Source organism: Odocoileus virginianus, unplaced genomic scaffold, assembly GCF_023699985.2.
Source record: "Odocoileus virginianus isolate 20LAN1187 ecotype Illinois unplaced genomic scaffold, Ovbor_1.2 Unplaced_Scaffold_23, whole genome shotgun sequence".
Lineage (NCBI taxonomy): Eukaryota > Metazoa > Chordata > Mammalia > Artiodactyla > Cervidae > Odocoileus > Odocoileus virginianus.
In genome coordinates, this window is record NW_027224285.1 from 406,049 (window position 1) to 424,756 (window position 18,708).

Genomic DNA, 18,708 nt, shown 5'->3' on the forward strand with positions numbered 1-18,708 from the left:
GGCAGTTTGGCGAGAAAAAACAAATGGCATCTATATTGGAAAGCACGAAGTAAGATTCTCTACTTGCAGATGGTATGATCTTTCATGTGAAAAATCCTAATGAGTCCACAAAAAAATGTTAGAACTAGTAAATAAGTTCAGCAAAATACAAAATCAATAAACAAAAATCAGTTGTAGTTGGGAACACTTGAACATCCCTATGTGAAGTCTTTTTTAAAATATCCATTTACAGGAGCATCAAAAGAATAAAATACAAAGGAATAATTTAACAAAAGTATAAGAATTTTATACTGAAACCTATAGAACGTTGTTGAAAGAAATGAAAGATGGCCTAAATCAATGGGAGGACATCCACATTCATTGATTGGAATAGAGTTTCATTAAGTTGGCAGCTCTCCCCAAACTGACCCACAGTTCTAAAGTTCCCTATCAAAATTCCAGCTTATTTCTTTGAAGAAATTGACAAGAAATTGATCCTAAAATTCATAGGGAAATACAAGGGACCCAGAATAATCAAAGTAATCTTGAAAAAGAACAAAAATCAGAAGACACGTGCTTTTCTACCTCAAAAGTTGCTATAACAGCCCGGATGAGAGGAGGATGGTTTGGGGGAGAATGGATACATATGTATGTATGGCTGAGTCCCTTCACTGTTCCCCTGAAACTACCACAACATTGTTAATCAGCTATACCCCAATACAAAATACATGTTTAAAGTTTGAAAAAAAAAAAAACTTACTATAAAGCTACAATAAGCAAGACAATGTGGTACTGGCATAAGGCCAGACTTCACAGACCAATGGAATAGAATTGAGAATCCAGAAATAATCTCTTAAATTTATAATCAATCCGTTTTAGACAAAGGCGCTAAATCAATTCAATAGGGAAAAGTTAGTCTTCAACAATGATGCTGGTGCTACTGGATATCCACATGTGGACAAATGAAGTTGGAACCTTACCTCACACCATATGTAAGAATGAACTCTAAGGCATCAAAGGTCAAAATCTAAAAGCTAAAGCTATTAAAATCTTAGAAAACATGGGTATAATTTTTCATGTACTTGGATCTTAGCTTGTCTTTCTGGATTTCCATATGGTCTAAATGTTTTGACTTGAGAAGTTCTTGCTTTTCTGACTAATTTTTTAGTGCATTTTAGAAAATTATTTTTGTATTTTGTCCAGGTTTTCAGTGGAAGACCTATGTAGGAATCCTGCCAACCATATTATCAATGTGTCCAGAATGACCCAATTTTTAAGTTTCCAAATTATATAATTTCAAACTTATGCAATGCACTTTGTCTCTAAGATTTTGGGAGATTTGAGAGATCAGTCTTATCCACGGAAGCTGACATCTCTTCCTTCCAACTGCCATACCCCCTACTCCACTCCGCTTATAACATGTGCTTGCAGCCTGTGCCAGGCGGGGGCGTCCTGGAGTCCTCTGTGGCCTAGACTCCAGCTCTGACCTTCTTAGGGTCATGGGCCTCTTTCAGAACTGATGAAAGCTAGATGAGAACACACAGATAAAAACATAGCAAACAACTTCTGCTGTATGCAACCTCAGGAGGCTGTGGATCCTGTGTAGTGGGATCCCCTGTTTCCAGAAGGAGGACTGCCTCCCCCCAACTTCTCTGCCTCCCATCTGTGGGTTTGCTGCTAGAAGGACAGAGGGCAGCAGGACTCAGCCATGGGTGTTCTGCTGTGAACCAGCTGTGCCTGTGTCACGTGCCAGGGCCATGATTAAAGGCTGCTAAGGCAGTCAGAATCTTCCCTGGTGGCTCAGCAGTAAAGAATCTGCCTGCAATGCAGGAGACCTGGGTTCGATCCCTGGGTCAGGAAGATCCCCTGGAGGATGGGCATGGGCAACCCACTCCAGTACTCTTGCCTAGAGAATCCCATGGACAGAGGAGCCTGGCAGGCTGCAGTCCACAGGGTCGCACAGAGTTGGACATGACTGAAGTGACTAAGCAGCAGCAGCAAGGCCGAGTAAGAGGTGGCCCAGCTCCTCCTGGGCTCCTCCAAGCCTCCGCAGAGACTCTGGCCAAGCAGTGAAGTCTCCGGCAGACATCTGGGCTTGTGAGCCATCCAAAGTGTCATCCTTGGCAGAGGCAAGATGCTCTCAGGTCAGCAACTGGGTGCTTCTGTGCTCACATAGGCTTTTTGTTGGAATGGGAGCTTCTCAGGTCAGGACTTCTCTCACTCACTTCTCTCACTTCTTCTCAGGCAGCTACGCCTGGTACCCCACACCCCACTAAAGGCTTCTGTCCAGCTGTCAGTTGGAGCCACCTCCCTGCCCCCGGCATCCCTCTAACCTTGATGAGATCACACTTCGGGTGTGGTGCCTCCATCTACAGGGCTCTGGGACAGAGAACTGGAAGAAAAGCAGACACGTGCTTCCAGAGGCATGAGCGCCTGCAGGCCCCAGAGGAGCAGATGGGTTCAGGTGATGGGGAAGGCCTCACAGAGCAACCCAGGAACGGCCAGTGCAGCTTCCATTGCCGCTTCACCCCCAGACCCCTCTGCGCCTCACTTACTGGGAAAACAGCCACTCTTGACCACCTGCCCAGTGGCCCCTCCTGCAGAAGACACTCCAAGAAGCAACTGTTAGAATGTTCTCAGAGCTAATCACTGTTGGCTGTCTCCAAAGTACACTCAGCTGTCCTTGGGGCTCAGCCAGCCCTGCACAGAAGAGGGACAGTGCCACAGAGGCAGAGACTCAGCCACACAGCTCACAGCCTGATCCCCGGGTCCTCCCTGGCCTCTCTTTAGGTCTTTCTGTTTATGCAGTATTAGCTTTGGGATTGTTTACAGAGATTGTCCTGGCGCTATATTAAGACCACATATTGTTTTCCCAATTTAGACTCCCTCTGAGGTAGTCCATGCTCCAAGGGTGACATTTCCAGAGCTGCTTCCCCAGGTGGCTCCAAGCAGACCCTGACTTAGCCCACCCAGCAGAGCCAACCCCCTCTGAGAGAAAGACAGATCAGCCAAGAGCCCTGGGTCTGAAGTCTCAGAGGGCCCCACCCAAGTCCTGTCCTGTTCTTGCTGCCTGTGTGACTTGGTGTGAGAGCCTCTCCAGGACTCCATTTTGTTTAATTTTTTAAATTAGTTTAATTTTTTTACAGTGTTATACAACAAGGTTACTTAGCTATATGTATACATATATCCCCCGCCCCCCACTCATCCCCATCTAGGTCACCACAGAACACTGAGCTAAGCTCCCTTTACTATAAAGCAGATCCCCACTAGCTAGTTTACACTTGGTAGTTCACATACGTCAATCCCAGTCTCCCAGTTCATCCCATCATACCCTCCCGTGTCCACATGTCCATTCTTTATATCTTTATATCTCTATTTCTGCCCTGGAAATAGGTTCATCTGTACCATTTTTCTAGATTCCACACATATGTGTTAATATACGATATTTTGTTTTCTCTTTCTGACTTATTCTGACTTACTTCACTCTGTATGACAGCCTCTAGGTCCATCCATGTCTCTACAAATGATGCAGTTTCATTCCTTTTTATGGCTGAGTAGTATTCCATTGTATATATGTGCCACATCTTTATTCATTCTCCTGTAATAAGAGGAAACCATTCTTGCGCAGGGCTTCCCTGGTGGCTCAGATGTTAAAGTGTCTGCCTCCAATGTGGGAGACTTGGGTTCGATCCCTGAGTTGGGAAGATCCCCTGGAGAAGGAAATGGTAACCCACTCCAGTATTCCTGCCTGGAGAATCCCATGGACGGAGGAGCCTGGTAGGCTACAGTCCACGGGGTCGCAAAGAGTTGGACATGACTGAGCGACTTCACTTTCATTCTTGCATAACTCACCATGCTACGATGGTTTAGGGGAGGGCATGACATATCACAAACACCTACAGCAATAATGATCATGTTATGGCATACCATCATTGTTTCTAAGATATGCCTGAACAGCCAGCTCCGAGGCCTCCCACAGACTGGCTCCTCTGGACTCCAGACAAGCCTGTCCCACTCACACCCTGTGCTGCCTGGCCTCCATTGGCCGTTCTGGGCATTCCTCCTCACAGGGGCCATTACTGCCACTACAGCGAACCAAAGTCAGGGGAGACTGTTCTCAAGCTCCTCAGCTCCTTGGGCACCTGTGAACAGCACCACCCGTGCCCCCTCCACCTAGGCCTCACCCTTGCTCAGCCTGCTGTGTCAGCCTGGCCATGGGAACCCATCCCAGCCACTGGGAGCGGGGAGAAGGAGGCTAGCTGGGGCCGTTTCTCTGTGCCTGAACCCAGTGTCTGTTGAACTGATTTATTGATCAGCAGTAGACCAGTCCCTGAAACCAGATCCCACTCCGCACTGGGCTGAGTGGGTGCGCCCGGGGCCTAAGCAAGGGCCTCCCTGTGCGCCGCCCCACACGGTGCTCGTTTCTGGAGACTGACGCAGGCTCTGTCTCCCGGCGATTCCCAGCCTCATGCCTGGCTTCCCTCTTCACAGCTGGGTGCCCGGCTTCGCCTGCCCTCCCCTGCCCACTCTCATGCTGGGCTCACATGGCAGGGCCTCTGCGCCTTTTATCTTGGGACAGGCTGGGCCTGGGAGGACAGGGGGCAGGGATGTGGGCTGAGGGGGTGGCCGCTGCAGCTGCTGCATCAGGACGGGGACCAGAAGTCCCCAAGAGGGAAGTCCGAAAGCGTGGAGGAGTGCTGAGCGTGAGCTGGGCAGATGCGTCATCCCCGAGCAGGGGTTTCCTGGGGACAGCAGTTGGCCGGGTGAGCCAGCTGTGCTGGTTTGCAGGCTCAGAGTCCAAGAGCGATGACATTGTGGGCTCTGGCCTCCTGCCTAGATGTTCCCCTCATGAGGGGCCTGCTCTGGGCTCCATCGATAGCCAACCCTCTCTTAGCACCAGCCCCACTGGGTGGAAAGGGCTCTTCTCCCTCCAGGCACCCACCCCTGGGCCTGTGTCCACCAGGACTTGCCTCTGTCTTCTTACACAAAACAGCAATGATCACCACGGCAAATATTTTTTTCCTTTTTTTTTCCCTATAATTTTATTTATTTGTGTCTGTGCTGCATCTTCTGTGGTTTCTCTAGTTGCAGTGAGAAGGGGGAGGCTACTCTCTCGATGCGGTGCAGGGTCTTGTTGCCGTGGGTTTTCTAGTTGCAGAGCACAGGCTCTAGAGTGTGGGCTCATTGGTTGCGGTACATGGGCTTAGTTGCCCCGAGGCATGTGGGATCTTAGTTTCCACAACCAGGGATTGAACCTGTGTCCCCTGCATTGGCAGGCGAATTCTTAACCACTGGACCACCAGGGAAGTCCCACGGCAAACATTTCTGAGCACGCTGCTGGCCAAGGCCCAACCCACAGAGGTCATGGGCACCATCAGTTGTCATAACTCTTCTCACCACAGGCCAGAGGGTCCTGTAGGATAAAAGCTAGTTCAGAGCCCTCCTCTGTTCTGAGTAAAAGTTAAGATTCCCACGTGGCCTGTGAAGCTCTCCAGGCTGCTGCTGCCCCAGCCTGGAGCAGGCCTCAGTCCACACCGGCTCTCGGCTGTCCATCTGCAGAGCTCTTGCCCACTGAGGAGCGGATGTGTTTAAGGCTGGCCTGGAGAGCTGGCCAAAGTGAGGGTTGTATCAGGAACCATGGGACCCAGAGGGACCAGTCAACCTGGCCTGGAGCAGCACCTCCCAGCTGGGACAATTGTCTGGCCAGAAGGACAGGGGCTCAGGACACCTTTGGGTGGATTCTCAGGTTTCCACAGTGTGTTAGCATTGGAGAGAGGTGGCACAGTGTAGAAGAAAATGATCCAGGCATGTGGGGTTCACAGGAGGGTGGGCTCCACAGCACAGCCGACTCAGAGGCCACCGGCCTCGCTAGGCCAGGCCCTTAGCGGCAGACTTTCTGCGTGCTTTCACCCTGGGGATGCCAATCTACCAGCCACAATGGGGAGAATGGAGGCCCTGAGCCCACGTGGCCTCCACCCTCTGCCTGTAACAGGACATTTGTGTTCTCCAGTTTCCTTAGAAGTAAAAGGGGCCACAGGCCTCCTCAGTGGGGTTGTCAGGAAGATTCAACAAGACGTAGTACTGATAATAAGAACATTGACATACTGAGTGCTTTCTATAGGCCCGTCTGTCTTTTAGCTCCTTTGACGACCCCCCCCCCACAACCAAAGCATAGCAGTTAGACCCTGGCTATGGTCCTCATTTTAGGGGTGAAGAAATAGAGGTGCTGAATTGCTTATTAGGGATGTAGTGGTGCCCTGACTGGAGACCAGGCACCCCGCCTTCACTGCTGTGGGTCAGTGTCCAGGGCTCTAGAGGGAGTCTGATACCTCCCCAGACCCACCCACAGAAACCCAGTCACATGGCCACCCTCTACTGTCCTTCTGTTCAAGCTTTAAAATTCAGGAGTCCCTGAATGCTTTTATATAACATTACAGATGTTTAAAATGTTTAGATGTCTAAAGACAGCAATTACTATTAGACCTGCTCACAAATCTCTTTATCTAACATGTTAATAAAGAAGCCTGTGGATTACTATGTCTCAAATCTGCTTTTAACTTGATGATTGTCTATTTATTTGGTTCCCTCTGTAATCATACGTAGTTTTATAGTGTACATTTTAAAGTATCACTATAAGAAAGGGCCTGGGGACTTCCCTAGTGGTCCAGTGGTTAAGAATCTACCTGCCAATGCAGGGGACATGGGTTTGATGCCTGGTCTGGGAAGATTCCACATGTCACAAGGCAACTAAGCCCATGCACCACAACTACTGAAGCCAGAGTGCCCTACAGCCAGTGTTCCCAAACAAGAGAAGCCACTGTCATAAGAAGCTGGTGAATCTCAACTAGAAAGTAGCCTCTATCTGCCACAACTAGAGAAAGCCCATGCACAGCAACAAAGACCCAGCACACCCCAAAGTAAATATAAATAAGTAAATAAAACATTTTAAAACAGAGGGGGTGGAGCATAGGCTCCACCAGAAGCCTGAAGAAGGTCAAGGGGCCTGTTCTTAAGGCTCATTGTCACCTTTTCTTTTTTTTTAAATATGACAGAAATCAGGTGTGTTTTTTTAAAATTATTGATTTATTTGGCTACGCTGAGTCTCAGCTGTGGCATGCAGGATCTTTAATTGCAGCATGGGAACTTAGTTGGGCATGTGGGATCTAGTTACCTGACCAGGGTTTGAACCCGGGTCCCCTGCCTTAGAAGTGTGGAGTCTTAGCTTCTGGACCATGAGGGAAGTCTCTCATTGTCTCCTCTTGTTGGGGGTCTCCATGTGGCCCTGTGGACAGCCCTTCATGTCTGGCTCCTGAGGCAGCTCTGAAGTGTAACGGGCCTTCAACAAGTGACTGAATATGGTACAAGATAGGCCTCTGCCCAGCCCACTAGCTTCAAACCTCAGCAAGTTGTATCACCTCTCTCTCTCTTTTAACTTTATATTTTGAGGTAATTGGAGATTCCCTGGCATCTGTAAGAAATAATAGAGGGATCCCCTGCCCCCTCTACTCTTTCCCACAATGGTAACACTTTGCAAAACTGGAACACAGTGTCAGAACCAGGATATTGACATTGAGACAGAACTTGTCCACCCCCACCAGGATCCCTCCTGCTGTCTTTTAGAACTGTTAGGTAGTTAGAATAGGGAAAAGGAGTCCAAAATGGCGGTGGCTAAAAGACAAGGAAGGGAAAAGCCCGTGAAAATAGAACAGAGGAAGGTCAAAGGAAGGTCCGAGGACCGGAGTGAGGACTTCAGGTAGAACAGCGCTCCTGCCTAAGCCCAATTTGCATAGGACAGGCCCAGGGGGAAGAAAAAACATATAAAAAGAGGAGCCAAAGGGTTCGCTCTCTCCCACACGCGCGTACTCTCTCTCTCTCTCACGATGGGGTGCTCTTCTCTTCGCGTCTTTGGATCGACGTGCCCTCACACCTCGAAGATGGATTTTCCTGCTATCTTCTAAATAAAATAGAGCTGTAACACTGATTTCTCTAAGAGCTATAACATGGTCTGTCCAAGACCCGAGAGCTGTGACCCGCCGAGGGGGCTTTAATGTCCGTCACTCCAAATCTTTGTTGTGACGAGACAAAGAACCGAGGAGCATACACTCGCCTGACAGAACCACCCCACTTCCCTCCGACCCCCAGGGACTGAGCCATGTTATATGAAAGGGATCATTACCTTATGAACATTTTGGCCTTGATTTTTTTCATCCTGCCGTGGAGACCCATCCAAGTTAGTGGGTGTATCAATAGTTGGTTCCTTTTTAATAGGTATTTAAAGTATAGATAGTACTCCATGATATTGCAATTTTGTTTAACCATTCACTTACTGAAGAGCATCTGAGTTGTTCCCAATTTTTGGTTATTATGAAAAAACTACTATGAACTTTTATGTAAAGATTTTTATGTGAATATAAGTCTTAATTTCTTTGAGATACATGCCCAAAAGTGCAATTTCTGGAGTGTATGGTAATTGTATGTTTATATATAAGAAACTGTTTTCCAGAGTGACTGTAACATTTTCTATTCCTGCCAATGACAAAAATATCCAGTTTCTTCAAATCTTCACCAGCATTTAATGTTGTCACTATTTTTTATTTTAGCCATTTTTACAGATATATAGTGATATCTCATTGTAGTTTTAACTCCCATTTCTCTAATGGCTAATGGTGATAAACATGTTTTCATGGGTTTATTTGCCATCTGTATAGACTCTTATGTGATAAGTCTGCTCATGTCTTTTGCCCATTTTCTAATTGGATTATTTGTATTTTTTAAAAGTATTGATTCCTGAGAATTCTGTATTTATTATAGATACTAAAAGCCATTGTCAGAGATGTATTTTACAACAATCTGCCCATCTGTAGTTTGCCTTTTCACCCATTTAACAGGGTCTTTCACAGAGCAAAACATTTTTAATTTTAAGGAAATTCAGTCAAAATCTAAGAACTCTTATAAGTCCTAGATTATAAAATTTTTATCCTATTTTTTTCTAAAAATTTTATAGTTTTATTTTTTACATCCATGATCCATTTTGAGTTAACTATTGTATGAGGCATAAGATCTAGATCAAGATTTCTTATTTTTCCCTTCATGTCAATTGGGTGGTGCAGTGGTAAAGAACCCACCTGCCAAAGCAGGCAATCAAGAGACTTGGGTTCAATCCCTGGGTCAGGAAGATCCCCTGAAGTAGGAAATGGTAACCCACTCCAGTATCTTGCCTGGAAAATTCCACAGATAGAGAAACCTGGCAGTCTACAGACCCCATGTCACAATGAATTGAACATGACTAACCCCACATGCATCATGTCCACGTTCCTGCACCATTTGTGAAAAGGCCATCCTTCCTTCACTCAATTGCTTTTGTACCTTTGTCAAAGTTCAGTTGGGAAAATTTGTGTAGGTCTATTACTGGGCGCTATTGATCTGTGATTTGTCTGTCCCTCGGCTGATACCACACTGTCTCGATTAGTAAACTTTAATATCAGGCAGAGCGATTCTTCCCGCTTTATTCTTCCTTTTTAAGATTGCTTTTGCTGTTTCAGGGCCTGTGCTTTTTTAGAGTAAGTTTTTCTATATCTACAAAGAAATCTTGCTAACATTTTGATCCATCTGTAGATCAATTTGGAAAGAATTGGCCTTGTTTTTACATTGGGTCCTGTATATGTTTTGTTAAGTTTACATCTAAATATTTTATTACTTTGGAGGTGATTGTAAATGATCTTGTATTTAGTTGGTTCATCACTAGTGCTTAGAAATGAGATTGATTTTTTTGAGTGTTGATCATGTATACTACAATTTTGCTGAACACACTTATTAGTTCTAGGTGTTTTATGTAGATTCCTTGACATTTTCTATGTAGACTATCAGTCATATGCAAATAAGGACAGTCAATTTCTTTCCAATCTGTATGCCCTCTCCTTTTTTCCCCTTTATTGGAGTGGGTAGAACTTCCAGTGGGGCTCCCCAGATGGCACAGTAGTAAAGAGTCCACCTGCCAATGCAGGAGATGCAGGAGACATGGGTTTGATCCTGGGTCGGGAAGATCCCCTGGAGTAGGAAATGGCAACCCACTCCAGTATTCTTGCCTGGAAAATTCTATGGACAGAGGAGCCTGGCGGGCTAGATTCCACTGGGCTACAGAGTCAGACACAACTGAGCAACTTGAGTGTCCACACACACACACACACACACACACGGACCTTCCAGTGTTACATTGAATAAGAGAGGTGAAAACAGACATCCTTTCGTGGTTCTCAATCTGAGAGGGAGAACTTTCAGTTTTTTAATCATTTATGGTATTAGCTATAGTTTTATTTTGTGAATGATCTTTATGAGGTTGAGGAAATTCCCTCCTAGTCCTTGTTTGCTGAGAGTTGTTATCATGAATAAGCTTTGGATTTTCTTGAATGGTTTTTCTGTATAAGTTGATATGATTATGTGGTTTTTCTTCTTTAGCCTCTTGGTAAGTGGTGTCACATTGATTTTGAATGTTGAACCAGGCTTGCATGCTTAGGATAAGTCCCAGCTGGTCATGGTGTTGAGTTTAATTTATAGGATGCTGAATTTGATTTGCTAATATTTTGTTGAAGATTTTTGCATTGAAATTCATGAGAGATACTCATCTTTAGTTTTCCTTTTGTATACTATCTTTTTTCTGGTTTCGGTATCAGGCTAATAGCAGCCTCATAAAATAACTGCTTCTTCTATTTTCTGGAAAAGATTGTGTAAACTTGCATTCAGTTCAGTTCAGTCTCTCAGTCATGTCCGACTCTTTGCGACCCCATGAACCACAGCACGCCAGGCCTCCCTGTCCATCACCAACTCCTGGAGTTCACCCAAACCCATGTCCATTGAGTTGGTGATGCCATCCAACCATCTCATCCTCTGTCGTCCCCTTCTCCTGCCCTCAATCTTTCCCAGCATCAGGGTCTTTTCAAATGAGTCAGCTCTTTGCATCGAGTGGCCGAAGTATTGGAGTTTCAGACATTCTGACAGAATGTGGTCCACTGGAGGAAGGAATGCAAACCACTTCAGTATTCTTGCCTTGAGAACCCCATGAACAGTATGAAAAGGCAAAACTTGGCATTAAGTCTTTGTAAATGTATAGATGTTTTTTCCAATGAAACCATCTAGGCCTGTAGATTTCTTTTAAATTTCAAATTCATTTTTAAAAATTGTTATAGGACTATTTAGGATGTATATTTCATATGGGTTGAGTTTGGGTAGTTTGTGGATTTTGAGGAATTGGTCCATTTTTCTGTATTGTCAAGTTTATGATTGTAAATTGTTTGTAGTACTCCCTTTAAATGGCTTCAGGGTCTGGTAATGAGATCTCTGTTTCATTCCAGATATTAGCTATTTGTGTATTCACTATTTTATCTTTGACAATCTTGCCAGAGATATTTTTTTACAGAGAACCAGAGTTTTGTTTCATTGTTTTTCTCTATCATTGTCCTGTCATCAGTTTCATTGACTTCTGCCTTATCTTTATGGTTTCCTTCACTCTGCTTGCTCTGGGTTATTTTTCTCTTCTTTTTTTATGTTTCTTGGTGCAGTTACTTAGATTGTCAGCTTGAGACTTTGTCTCTTTTTTTTCCTTTCTCTCTTTCTTTCTTTTGATTTTCTTTCCTTCTTTCTTTTGATTTTCTCTTTTCTTTTTTAAAAGGTATTTATTTGACTGCAGGATCTTCAGTCTTTGTTGCAGCATGCAGGATTTTTAGTTGCTGTGTGCGAACGCTTAGTTGTAGCATATGGGATCTAGTTCCCTGACCAGGGATCAAACCTGGGCCCCCTGCATTGAGAGCATGGAGTCTTAGCCACAGACCACCAGGGAAGTCCCTCTTTTTTCTAATACAAGTATTTAGTGCTATAAAGTTGTGAGCTTCAGGTATTCATTCTCATTTGCAAATGAAAGCTTAACTGAGGCAGATGCTATAGAAAAAAGAGAAACCTGGTCAAGAAAGGACAGGCTCTGTTGCTTTTCAGCCTGGTCCTTGGCTTGGTTATTTCAGCTCTCAGCACTTTCTCATCAGAAAATAGAGATCATATAGCCATTGTAATGGATTTCTGGGAAGACTGAGGCTTCTTGTCTCAGAGCATGTTTCCCCAACCAAGCAGATCTTCAGAAAACCTTTCTAACAGTTTGATTCTGTGATTAACTTAAAAATAACATTTATTTTACATTATAAAGTAATTTTGGCCACCTGATGCAAAGAGCTGACTCATTGGAAAAGACTCTGATGCTGGGAAAGATTGAGGGCAAGAGGAGAAGGGGGTGGCAGAGAATGAGATAGATGGATGACATCACTAACTCAATGGACAAGAGTCTAAGCAAATTCCAAGAGATAATGAAGGATAGGGAGCTTCCCTTGTGGCTCAGTTGGTAAAGAATCTGCCTGCAATGCGGGAGACCTGGGTTCAACCCCTAGGTTGGGAAGATCCCCTGGAGAAGGGAAAGGCTACCCACTCCAGTATTCTGGCCTGGAGAATTCCATAAACTGTATAGTCCTTGGGGTTGCAAAGAGTCTGACACATTTTCACTAAAAGGGCTTCCCAATAGCTCAGTTGGTAAAGAATCTGCCTGCAATGCAGGAGACCCTGGTTTGATTCCTGGGTTGGGAAACTGGAGAAGGGAAGCCTGGCATGCTGTAGTTCGTGGGGTTGCAAAGTCAGACACAATTTAGCGACTGAACAACAACAAATAAAGTAATTACCTTCCTACTAGAAAAAGTCTGGAAAACATCAAAGAGTGTAGAGAGAGCAAGTATTCAAAAACCTTGCCTCTTCCACCACTTTTTGACTACTGCTGTCCTCAGGGACACCCTTCAGACATTTTTATATGAACTTAAAAAAATAATAATAAAGTGCATGTGTATTTTGAACACATTCACTTAGCAATAATTCAAGTATATCTTTATGTTATTAAATATTGTCCTAAAATACAATTTAGTATACGTGGTTATATACCGTAAGTCCCCAGTTACTGTGTATTTAAGTGTTTCTAATTTTTGCGGTGGGTTTTGTGAACAAAAACACGCATAAATCTTTAAATGGGTCTCTGATTATTTCCTTAAGATTAACTCTTAGAAGGGGAATTTTGGTGTCAAAGGATACAGTCAGTTTTAAGATTGCCCTCTAGAAAATTTAATCCCAAATTAAATCCCACACAGTATGCCCTACATTTTTCTACATGGACGTTTGATTATTTTTAAAATACTGCATTTGCTTTGTGGTGGTTGTTGTTTAGTAGCTAAGCCATGTCCAATTCTGTGACCCCAGCTATAACCTGCCAGGCTCCTCTGTTCATGGGATTCCCCAAGCAAGAATACTAGAGTGGGTTGCCATTTTCTTCTCCAGGGAATCTCCCCAACCCAGGGATCAAACCTGCCTCTCCTGCATTGTCAGGCAGAATGGTTACCTCTGAGCCACCTGGGAAGTCCCACCTTTGCCTTTAGTGTGGGTAAAATCTTATAGCATATTGCTTTAATTTGCATCCCTTATAGTAAATCATGGGTCACTCTATGTATAATTTGCACACATGGAGAAAGAGCTCATCTTTGTCTGTCTTAAAACCAACTTGCATTCACTCCAAGCTTGGAACTTCCCCGTGGGGCAGTAGCCTGAGAGTCTGTTCTACACTGGTTGCCCCTGAGACCCCCAAGGCGCTACTGTGCGTGGACCTTTCAGGTTTGTAGTCTTTGCTGCCTATCCCCTACCTTGGCCCTAAGACACCTCTCAACCCATCTCCCTCAGGAACTGGGCTCTGGGTCCTTCTGCTGATGTAGCACCCAGACCCTTGCACTCACTCTTGGCTCTAGGAAGCCCCTGGCCTCTTTCTGCTTCTCACATGTTCTCTCTGCCTTCTCTTCCCAGGACACCCAGCATCATCCATTCTGGGCATTAGCCTCTTAAGGGAGTGGCTACCCACCAGGGTCTTTCCATTTTCTGAGAAAGCAAAACAGAAAACAGCACACAATTTAGCAACTCACACACAAAAAATCACCTTGCTTTGTGAACCAGTCTCTGAGCTGGCCTGCCTGCCTCCTCAATAATGTGACAGCTTTTGTAACTGGCCTCTGTTCACCTTCTCCTTATTGAATTAGAGGAGATCTTTATATAATAAGACAACAATCCTTTGGTTATCATTCATGTGACAACATTCCCCCTGAGGGCAGTGTTATTTGCCTTTGAACTCTACTGGGAGCTTTGTGTGTTAATTTTTTTTTTCTTTCCTTTTAAATTTTGTTGTGAGTTGAAACCTTCATTTTTTAAAAATGGTTTTCACAGTGTTTTTTATAATTGGAAAGGCCTTGCCTATGCTCACCATTTGGCTTCTCATGGTTTCTTATTAATTTTAGAATGTAAATTGCTCTGGGATGCGTTTCGGGGTATTATTAGGTGGGACACTCTCGTTTTCTCGCTGGATATCAGATGTACCAATGCCTGCCATGAAAACACCTGTCCACAGCTGACATTTGCTGAGCTGAGTGCAAGGCCCTGGGTCTCCTTAAGGAAAGAAAGGCAGTGGTGCAGAAGCCAACAGTCGCCGAGGGGATCCCAAGTCCTCAGGGTGGTGTCGCCCTGCAGGGGCTGAGGCCCGGTGCGCAAGGACACCCTTAGCTACAAGGCGGCCCCTCACTCCTTCCTTCCCATGAAATGGGAGGCAAGGGGGCGCTTCCTTCTCCTGGAGTCAGGAAGCATGACCTGCTTCCTCTGCTGGTTGTGTTAGGCCCTTTGAAATGGTTTCTTTCTTTCTCCCAGGCCTGGCCAACATTCCCAGTGCTCAACAGAATTTGTTCCAAAGACAACATTATCACCTAGGATATAAAGAAGCTGTTAACTGATGGCCCCCTAGCAACCGGGGCTGAGGCTCCCAAGATCAGGCCCCTCAGCTGCTGGCCGTGTCAGGGGCTGGGCTCTCTTAAGACAGGAAGCCTGTCTCCCCTCCTGTGTTCTGTTCTGTTTCCCTCTTGCATCATCACCAGAAGTGTGTTGGGCAGGGAGGCCTGAGGGGCTGAGAGGGGAGCAGATGCAGAACAGAGATCCCGAGCAGAAGCTGCGGTCTTTGAATGGCCGCAGAGACCAGCGCTGTCTTCCCGGGGCCCGTGCTGGGGAGCGGATGTGATCCTTCTTGAGATGTCATCTGAGGGTCCTAAAGTAAATTAGGAGGCACTTTCAGTCACTGTAATTAAAGGGGAGACAATTACCCAGACAAGGAGCCCTTAACCCCGGGGAGCTGGAGTCAATGGCCTGCCCGCGGGTCCGCCTTTGTTGTCACCCGCCCCCCTCCTCTGCTAACAAGACTGAGCTTCCCTCTGGTCCCTGGCAGCCCCTGCATAGGGTGCTTCTCATGGGGCCCTAGCCCCTTGGCTGAAGCTGGGGGGGCGGTGTGTGGAGCAGCCACTTGCTGACCCCAAAGCACCAGCTTGGGGTTCAGATGCAAAGAGAGGGCATCTATCTTGCGTCTGGCATCTGAACAAGACGAAGAGATCCATCAAGTGCAATTAGGTGAACAGCTCCTTCCTGCTCTGCTTAGCTGAGTAATTCAATAGGAGCCAAACCAGAGGCCTGGCCTGGGAAAGGAGCTCCCAAATTGAATGAAGGCCTCGCTTCTGCGGCCCGGCCGCCAGCATTAACATGTCAGCTTCCGCTCAGGAGTCAGGCTGGGGCCACCCTGCCTCGAGAGGTACCAGGGCCCGGCTGCCACCACCCTGCCACCTCCCCACAGGCACCCATCTGTCAGGCAGGGGCTCAGGAGGGAAGGGGGCTTGTCACGTCAGCCACAGGGAGCAGGAAGCGCTGCAGCCCCCACACAGGCCTGTCCACAGCTGATGTTCTGTTCTTACTGGGTTCCTTTCTTGGTAGAGTGCTATGCTGTGAGCGGCATTGCTCCAGGCCAGTTGGAGGGTCAAGTTGAAGTAACCATGTGGGGAGGGTGCTGCTGGGCTGGGAGAGGTGGGGACAGGCTCTGGGCACACTTGGATTCAGGCTCCAGCCAGACCTACCGAGGGAAGCACAGGAGAGGGCCCATGTGACTTCCCTTATGGGGCTCAAGGCCAAGGCTGTGTCCCAAACACCCCTGGGTCTCTCAGCACCCAGCCTGAATGGGTTCCTTCACTGAGTTCAAATCTTAGACCCAGAGACACTGGCATCTCAGGACTTGAAGGGATTACAGAGACCAAAAAGTCCAACTCCCACCTACCCAACCAGGGATTGCCATTAAGAGCAGGGTCTCACCAAGGATGAGCAGCACTAAGTCCAGCTGAGGTTCAGGAGATGTGGAGACCTGAGACATGTATGACTAGTTACGGATAAGGCTTTGCAGTGTTAACTTCTTAACGTGCATGGTCTATTGATCATTCGAATTAGTTTTCCTGTGACTCATTCAATACCACTGAACTTCCAGGGCACTTTCTACATAAAAATGTGTGGTATACCCCTCCTAGGAGTTGGGTCAATTCGAGAATGAGCCATCCTTCCCACTCGCAGTGGGGTCAAGTCCAGCACCCTCAGGGTACCCCCAGCACCTCTGGGGTTCAGGGCTTGATGCTCAAACCCACTCACTCCATCTCTGGGCCAGCATGACTGCCTGGAAGCTCTTGAAATAATTTATTATTCATAGACTTTTTAGGATAAATAAATCCATACCTTTGGCACCCTCTGTTGAGATAATGGATTTTTTGTTATCCTGTTTTGCTTTGTCTGTGTTTTTGTTGTTGTTTCAGTTTGGTTTGTATTAAAACTGATACCTGCACGTGATCAATTTCAAACAATATTGATTTGGTGAAATATATACAAAATTAAAAGCTCACCTCCCAGTAGTCTCTCTCTCCTAGAGTAACTGCTATTAACCATTCACTATGTATACTTTCAGAAAAAAATGTTTATGCATACTCAACATCCACACAATGAGCATCATACTATACACTCTTCTGAATCACAATGCAAAAGCAACTCCTTTTTTAAAGTTTTATAGTAGATTGATCACGTGCAGCCCATGTTCCACAGCTAAGCAATTTCCCACTGGTGAACACTGAGGCTGTTTCCAGCCATTGGCCCCTGCAAACAATGCTCCAGGACATCTTACAGGAAATTTTACTTGGCAAAATTTGCAAGTGTGTTCTTAGGATAATTTCCTGGTAGTATAACCACCACCACCACCACCAAATTCATCTGGGCCAAAGCATATGTGGAAATAAATTTTTAAAGGAATCTTGCTAAATTGCTTTCAAAAAAGACCACATGTATTTACCCAACTTTCAACAACACAGATTATCAATGCTTTCAAATGAACATAGCATCTCATTCTGTTTTGCATGTATTTAGTCACAAGTGAAGTTGAGTGCTTTTTAATATTTTTGCCCCTGGTTCTATGGGTTGTCTTTTTCCAGCTGGTGTATGAGTGCTCTTGATCAATTTAGAAAATTAGACCCCCTTGGTTGTCCTATGTGTCGCAAATATTTTCCCCCATTTGTTTATTGTATCATACCAAAGTTTAAAAAACAGAAAAAGAGACACAGATGTACAGAACAGACTTTTGGACTCTGTGGAGAAGGCGAGGGTGGGATGTTTCGAGAGAACAGCATCGAAACATGTATATTATCTATAGTGAAACAGATCACCAGCCCAGGTTGGATGCATGAGACAAGTGCTCGGGCCTGGTGCACTGGGAAGACCCAGAGGGATTGGGTAGAGAGGGAGGTGGGAGGGGGGATCGGGATGGGGAATACATGTAAATCCATGGCTGATTCATGTCAATGTATGACAAAACCCACTACAGTATTGTAAAGTAATTAGCCTCCAACTAATAAAAATAAATGAAAAAAATTTTTTTAATTTAAACAAATGTATCAATCATTTTAAAATCAAGTTTATTTGACATTGCTTAGAAAGGCATTTATTGTTTTTAAAAAATCACATATACTTCTAGTAATTTTGTGGTTTTATGTTTAAATTTATTTTATATTTGATATTGAGTTAGGGTAGGATAACTTTATTCTGCTTAAAATATTGCTTTATTTCTCCTAAATGGCTTATCTGTATCAAATCATTATTTATTCAATGGTTCATTTTTACCCCCATTGCTATAATGTCACTCTACCTTCTACTAAATTTCCATACATTTTGACTTAATTTTGGACCCTGTTCTATAGCTTTCTTATACAAGATTTATCTATCCTAATTCCTATAGTTGTAGAAAGAACTTTTCTATTCTTTTTTTAAAAAAGAATTTTCTTTTTATTTTGGCTGCGCTGTCTTCCTTGCAGTGTGCAGGGCTTACTCTTGCAGGCTGTGGGATCTTAGTCCCCCAAGTTAGGGATTGAACCTGCGTACGTTGCATTGGGAAGGCAGATTCCTTTTTTAAACAAATATTATTTATTTCCTTGTGTTTGGCTGTGTTGGGCCTTCATACAGGCGTTTCTCTAGTTGCAGCCAGCGGGGGTTGCTCTCTAGTTGTGGAATGTAGGCTTCTCATTGCAGGGGCTTCTCTTGTGGAGCACAGGCTCTAGGGCATGAGGGCTTCAGTAGCTGCAGCACATGGGCTCAGTCCTTGTGCCTCTGGGCTCTAGACCACAGACTCAGTAGTTGTGGCCCACAGGCTTCATTGCTCCTTGACAGGTGGGATCTTCCCAGATCAGGAATTGAACCCGTGTCTCCTGCAGTGGCAAGCAGATTCTTTACTACTGAGCTACCAGGGAAGCCCCTGGCCTTCTCTGCTCTGGTACAAGC

General features: G+C 45.3%; 1 long non-coding RNA gene across 1 annotated transcript in view; it reads left to right on the forward strand.

Annotated features, from left to right (window-relative positions):
* LOC139033625 (uncharacterized) overlaps window positions 1–18,708 on the forward strand; it is a 329,098-nt gene that overhangs the window by 122,525 nt on the left and 187,865 nt on the right. The gene's annotated exons all lie outside the window — the stretch shown is intronic.